This window comes from Acinonyx jubatus, chromosome B3, assembly GCF_027475565.1.
Source record: "Acinonyx jubatus isolate Ajub_Pintada_27869175 chromosome B3, VMU_Ajub_asm_v1.0, whole genome shotgun sequence".
Classification (NCBI taxonomy): Eukaryota; Metazoa; Chordata; class Mammalia; order Carnivora; family Felidae; genus Acinonyx; species Acinonyx jubatus.
Genome location: NC_069386.1, coordinates 48,016,399 through 48,023,512, shown reverse-complemented (window position 1 = coordinate 48,023,512; position 7,114 = coordinate 48,016,399).

Genomic DNA, 7,114 nt, shown 5'->3' with positions numbered 1-7,114 from the left:
ATGTTGATTTTTGCTTACTATTGTCTAGCACATATCAGGTGCTCAATAAGAATTTTTTTAAGTTTATTTATTGATTTTGAGAGAAAGAGAGAGAGTCAGAGAGGGAGGGAGAAAGAGAGAATCCCAAGCAAGCTCCACGCTGTTAGCACAGAGCCTGGGCTCCGTCCCGTAAACCATAGCTGAAATCAAGAGTCAGATGCTTAATGGACTGAGCCACCCAGGCACCCCAGTTAACATTATTTTTTGAATGAATGAGTGAACAACATACTAGCAAAGAATTCAATGTCAAAGCCTTAACGTTCCATAATTTTGTTTATCCGTTATCTATTTAAGATGTATTAGCTACTCTAAAGCTGGTAGAAAAAAAGATAATTAACTACTCATGTTCAGGGTGGTCTGCTAAGCAATAGATTCCATTAACCAAATTTCAGATCCATATGCAGTTTACATTAATACATTCTGAAATATACGTTACTTCAGCTAAGATTTATTTCTCAATATTTTTATTGGATAAATATTGAAAATTTAAAAAAATGATTAATAGGCCATTTGTAATTCTTTAAAAATATTAAGGAGGCTTGCAAGTCAAGAAAGGAACAAATGTCTATGTAGGCCTCCAGCTTGATCTTTGTTTGTCGTATGAACCTGACAAGCCTTTTGCAAACAACACCCAAAGACTTTAATTTCACATAACCATCCTAAGAAGGTCCGTGGTACCTTTCCCGGGGCAGACTGGTTAAAAACATTCCTGGTTACGTGGAGGTGCCTCCAGTCAGGCACCTGTTTTTGATCTTTGATTTTAAAGGCAGTTAATCACATGCTTCTTCTGTGACAGCTGATGAAACCAATATGGCAAAGTAATGTGGGATTTTTGCCTTGTTTTGCTCTGTTTCTTACAGCAATGGGAAAAGAGGCAGATTTTTTTCAGGATGTAAATACTGCCAACATAGGCAGACTGCAACACTGTGGGTGCTTGAGAAATTTTTTAAGAGCATGTGGGAATGAGCAATATATGTGCATACTCGTGAATGAAACACAGCAAAGCAGGACTACCTAAGAAACATGACAAATCTTGGTGTTAAAACAACAAACTGTAAATATGGAACAATTGGCATTTTATGAAATATCTTTTAAAAGACAGAAAATGTGCCAATTTTAAGCCTTTTTGTTTTGTATGTGTGTTTGGAAGGAAAGAGTGGGAAAAAGAAGGCAAGGTAATGACAACTTTGTGCAATAACCTTCCTTGGAGTCCCCCCATTTCTTTGTACATTCACATTTTGTATGGAGACACAATTTACATGTTATCAAATTCACTGTTACAACATGTACAATTCAGTGTATAGTATTTTATTCACTTTTTAGTGTATTTTCGTATATTCAGAGTTGTGCAACCATCACCACTATTTAAATTCAGAACATTTTATCACCCCAAAAGGAATAAACTTATTCAATGGATTGCAATATTATTCATTTTTCCATTTTTGACACTCAGTTTGTCCCAGATTTGGCTATGAAGAGCCTTACAGCTGATTCCTGTGGTCTTTTGAACATATCTCATAATTCTTTGAGCACTTCCTTAGTTTCTGACACAAGATGTTCTAGAATCCAGTACTGTCTCTGCCCCGGCCCTGAAATTAGCAGTTTTCCCCCAAGAAGCCTTGATCCCTTTTAGTGGGGAATGATATTTAGAAAATAAACTCTGAGTACTTTGTTTGCTATTGCTACTGAAGTGTCACTGATTATAGGTTATTTTTTGGGGGGGAGAATGCAATGTCATATAGCTCAACTATATATATTAAATCATGAATGCATATGAATATACATAGATACCTCTAATTCTGAGTCAATTTAATGTGGTTTTCCCCTCTTTGTATTTTTCTTCTCCTACAGTGAGAACCCTGGTTCCCTGAGTTCCCATATTTATTAGGGCTTTTATTACAAAATAAGCAAAATGTAATAGACATTTCTCTAAAGAAGACATCCAGATGGCCAACAGGCTCATGAAAAGATGCTCAACATCACTCCTCATCAGGGAAATACAAATCAAAACCACACTCAGATATCATCTCACGCTAGTCAGAGTGGCTAAAATGAACAAATCAGGAGATTATAGATGCTGGAGAGGATGTGGAGAAACGGGAACCCTCTTGCACTGTTGGTGGGAATGCATACTGGTGCTGCCACTGTGGAAAACAGTGTGGAGGTTCCTCAAAAAATTAAAAATAGACCTACCCTATGACCCAGCAATAGCACTGCTAGGAATTTACCCAAGGGATAGAGGAGTGCTGATGCATAGGGGCACTTGTACCCCAATGTTTATAGCAGCACTTTCAACAATAGCCAAATTATGGAAAGAGCCTAAATGTCTATCAACTGATGAATGGATAAAGAAGTTGTGGTTTATATATACAATGGAATACTACTTGGCAATGAGAAAGAATGAAATACGGCCTTTTGTAGCAACGTGGATGGAACTGGAGAGTGTTATGCTAAGTGAAATAAGTCATACAGAGAAAGACAGATACCATATGTTTTCACTCTTATGTGGATCCTGAGAAACTTAACAGAAGACCATGGGGGAGGGAAGGGGAAAAAAAAGAGAGGGAGGGAGACAAACCATAAGAGACTCTTAAAAACTGAGAATAAACTGAGGGTTGATGGGGAGGTGGGAGGGATGGGAAAGTGGGTGATGGGCATTGAGGAGGGCACCTGTTGGGATGAGCACTGGGTGTTGTATGGAAACCAATTTGACAATAAATTTCGTATTAAAAAAAACCCAAAAAACAAAATAATCAAAATGTGAAAGCACAGTTTTCATTTATAATTTCAAAATTATATTGACACACACAAATTACAAACACATGCACTCATGTATACATGTACAGACAACTTGAGAGTGTATCATCATTCATTACAATGAATTTTAGCCCTCTTTCCCCAAGATGCCAACCTCACTATTTATCACTCTACTATTATATTATGGCTTCATTTTTTTGGATGGTAAAATTACTTTGCTTTTGAAGGGTTATAAATTAAAATGTAAATTATGGCTTATAATTAGTTAATACCTAATACAATAGATATTGTAGATAGCTCTTGTAAGGCTTGGTTGGAGGGAATTGAGGTAAAGAAGGTTGAGACAGAGAGAGGTAAGGACTGAAGGAAGTCAGGGAGGGTTGAATAATACAAAAAGTAAAAATTTTCTAATTTTCAATTTTCTTTTATGTATGTATTGATCTCAGCATGAATATATGTGTAAACATATGTAGGCAGTATGTATAGTGGTATAGTGTCAGTATATGTATAGTGGTTAACCTTTCTGATTCTTGGATCCAGCTGCCTGATCTCAAATACTGCTTCAATGTATATTAGCTGTATAATGTTGGGAAAGTACTTGGCCTCTCCGTGCCTCAGTGTCCTCATCTGCAACAGAGGGACAATAATAAGGTTGTGAGCATTAAATGAATTAATGTACATAAAGTGCTTAGAATAGTGCCTGATACATAGTAAGGGCTATGTAAATGCTTGTTATTATTATTGTATTTAGTCTCTATTTTCTTACAAAAATAGAATCAACTTATACATACCTGTTATGTGAACTTGATTATATTACATGTTTATTTCCATATCTATGAATAAAGATCTGCCTTATTCTTTGCCATGGCATCATCATATTCCATTATATAGATATACTGTAATTTAATTTTTCAGTCTCTATTGATGAGACAGGATGTTTCCATTTTTCCTATTATAGACTGTGCTAAACATTCTTGTACATAAATTTTATTTTCTTGCCAAACTGCCCTGTAAAAAGTAAACTTATATATCCTTCAGTAACTTGTTTTTATTTCCTTCTTCCTAGGGGTCGGTGGTTTTCAATGTTTTTTCTGCTTCCATCCCATCCACAGCCACCGAGAGCATGTCCTGTCATCCAGAATATTTTGCGTTAAATGATTCGTAGCAGTTCAATGGTGCAGCAGAGATGCAGAAGCTGCAATTTGTGTCTCAGTGGACTTCCTCCTTCTGTCTTTCCCTTCCTTCTTTCTTTCCTTCCTTTCTTCTCAGAGTAACAGAACTCTGTGTTTAGCTGGGAAAATGTCTGCCTAGAACGAAGACTCTCTTTTCTAGGGTGTCTTGCAGAAAGGTGCAACAGTTGACTAAGATCTGAGCAATGAGATGCAAATGTCCTTAAAAGTGGGAGCCGTTCCCTTCTTTCCTGTATGTCAGCTGGAACCGGATGTGAATGTAATAATGGTGCTCCAGCAGCCACATATGACCGTAAATGAACTCAAAATGGAACCCATGCATACATGGAGTAAAAAGATAAAGAAAGCCTGCAACCCTAACACTGTTGAATCCCTAACCAGCCTTGCATTGATCACTTCCAGTCTTCCTGACAAGAGAGAAATAAACTTCTGTTTTGTTCAAGTCACTGCTATTTTCAGTTTATCTCTTTCTTCTTGTGAAACTGAATCTTAATAAAGGGTTATATGAGAATCTTGGGGTTGAGGGTTTGAAGGGAAGGTGTTTAGGAATTTGAAAAAGCCTCTTTAGATAAAAATCCCTGATACAGGTCTTGCATATGTCTTTTGCATATTTTTTAAAATTCTGGGTTTTTTTAAAAAAGTTTATTTTTGAGAGAAAGGGAAAGAGAGAGCATGGGGGAGGGGCAGAGAGAAAGAGGAAGAATCCCAAGCGAGCTGTGCACTGTCAGTACAGAGCCTGACGCTGGACTCAGTCCCAAGAACAGTGAGATAATGACCTGAACCGAAATTAAGAGTAGGACGCTTAACTGACTGAGCCACCCAGGCACACCTGTTTTTTTGTTTTTGTTTGTTTTTGTTTTTTTTTTTAAGTAAACTTCACGCCCAGGGCAGAGCTCAAGGCAAGGCTTGAACTCACGACCCTGGGATCAAGACCTGAGCTGAGATCGACAGTCGGAGACTTAATTCACTAAGCCACCTAGGCACCCCTAAAATTCTGTTTTTAATACTTGTTTGCTGCCCTTGTGAACTGGAACATTAAAACATTGTATATTTAAATGGATTCTTGCCTTGTTCAAGCAATAATTTTTAATAAAAAAGGAAGCTACTAAATCTAACATTTGTAAATTTTAAATTTATTGAACTTACTTGGTGCTTTTGGCAAAATTGGGTGTCTATATATAGGAATCTGGTTCTCTAATACACTGTCTTGATTGTGGTTTTATAGTAAATCTTGGTTTATGGTGGTATGAATAGTTGTTTTTTTACCTGCTAGAAAATACTCAACAATTTAACCAAACAATAGTTTATTTAAGTTGTTCTCCTGAGGGACAGGTTATTTCTACATTTTTACCATTATGAATAGTTCTGTCAGGGGCAATTTTGTGTTTGTTTTTTGTGCACATGTGCAAGTTTTTTTTTTTCTAGAATAGGTGCCTAACAATGCAATTACTAGAAGTTGCCAAAATGCTGTTCAAAGTAATTTCATCAGTTTATATCCTCCTATAAGAGTATAAGGTATTGAGGAGGGCACCTTTTGGGATAAGCACTGGGTGTTGTATGGAAACCAATTTGACAATACATTTCATATATTAAAAAAATAAATAAATAAACATTAAAAACAATTAAAAAAAAAAAGAGTATAAGGGATCCTAGAGATTCCCATCCTTGCCAAGTTATTATTGTCAGCCTTTTCTCATGTATGTCAATATCATGGGTGTGAAGAGTTATTTCATTGTTTTAGATGCATTTCTCTAATTACCAAATGGTTTGTAAGCCATTCGGATTTCCTTTTCTGTGAATTGTCTATTTAGATACCCACGCCCATCTTTCCATTGTGTGGCTTGAAGTTTTCTTATTGCTTTTTTTGAAATTCTTTATATGTCTGGATATCAAACCTGTGAGGTTGATATTTGCACATAGCTTCTTCCAGTACACAGTTTGCTTTTAATTGTGTTTAGGTTATCTTTAGTCATGGAGAGGCTATAAATTTTAATGTAGTTGAATTGTCCATCTTTTAGTTATAGTTTTTGCTTTTAGTTAAGCACATTTTTAAAATACATTTGCCTATCTTGATATAAAAATTTGTTTTCTTCTAAAGTTTAACAATTTAGCTGTACTTTTCACAATCTGGTCTTTAAGGCTTTTCCCATTTCTGGCATAAGGTAGGTTTCTACTAATATTATCTTTTTCATATGGAAATTTCTGTGAGAAACCATATTAAGATTTTTGTTTGAACTGCCTTAAATATATAGATTTATTAGGAAGTATTGACATTTTTAAGATAGTGAATATTCCTGTCCATAAACATGTCCTATCTCCTTCTTTAAATAGGTGTTCAAGCATGTCCTTCAATAGAGTTTTGTAATTTTCTCCATGAAAGTGTTATACATATTTGGTATGTTATGTATTTTTTTTAAAGTTTATTTATTTATTTTGAGAGAGAAGAGAGTGTGAGTGGGAGGGGGCGGAGAGAGAGGGAGAGAGAGAAAGAGAATTCCAAGAGAATTCCATGGGCCCCCTTATATTCTTAATCCTTAATTTTTGTTGATATAGTAAATTATACTTTTCTTTAAAATTACACATTCTAGGGGTGCCAAGGTGGCTCAGTCAGTTGAACATCTGACTTCAGCTAAGTTCATGATCTCATGGCTTGTGAATTTGAGGCCTGCACTTTGGATCTTCTGTCTCCTCCTCTCTCTGCGCCTTCCCCACTCGTGCTTTCTCTCTCAAAAATAAACATTTATTTATTATATAATATAAATAATTTATATATAAGTATAAATGAACACTTAAAAAATTACATGTTCTATGGGCGCGTGGGTGGCTCAGTCAGTTGTGCACCCAACTCTTAAAAAAAAATTTTTTTTAATGTTTATTTTTGAGAAACAGAGTGTGAGTGGGGAAGGAGCAGAGAGAGAGGGAGACACAGAATCCAAAGCAGGTTCCAAGCTCCAAGCTGTCAGCACAGAGCCTGACATGGGGCTTGAACTCACAAACTGCAAGATCATGACCTGAGCTGAAGTCAGACACTTAACTGACTGAGCCACCCTGGTGCCCCCGGTGGCTCACTCTTTATTTTGGCTCAGGTCATGATCTCAGTTTGTTGGATCAAGCCCCACACCAGGCTC